Source organism: Terrapene carolina, unplaced genomic scaffold (genome assembly GCF_002925995.2).
Source record: "Terrapene carolina triunguis isolate 2854851 unplaced genomic scaffold, T_m_triunguis-2.0 Scaffold23749, whole genome shotgun sequence".
NCBI lineage: Eukaryota > Metazoa > Chordata > Testudines > Emydidae > Terrapene > Terrapene triunguis.
This window is the reverse complement of record NW_020688100.1, coordinates 1-302: the sequence shown is the minus strand read 5'-3', so window position 1 is coordinate 302 and position 302 is coordinate 1.

The window sequence follows — 302 nt, the reverse complement described above, 5'->3', positions numbered from 1 at the left end:
GGTGCCTCTGCGACAGAGTGAACAGGTCACTGAATCAGCCTAGAGTCCTGGGGAGGGTCACCACGAGGTCAGTGACCTTTGACCTCCAGCCGGGGGGGGGGGCCCCCAAACACCCCCCCGGGCTTGGGGGGCGGAGGCCCCCCCCCGCCCGCCCCCCCCCCCCCGGCCCCGGGGCCCCCCCCCCCCCCCCCATCCCCTCCCCTACACCCCGTCCCTCCACACGCCCCATCCCCCACTCCCTCATCCCCTCCCCCACCCCACTCCCCAATGACACAGCCCCCATGGCCCCACCCCTGGGACCC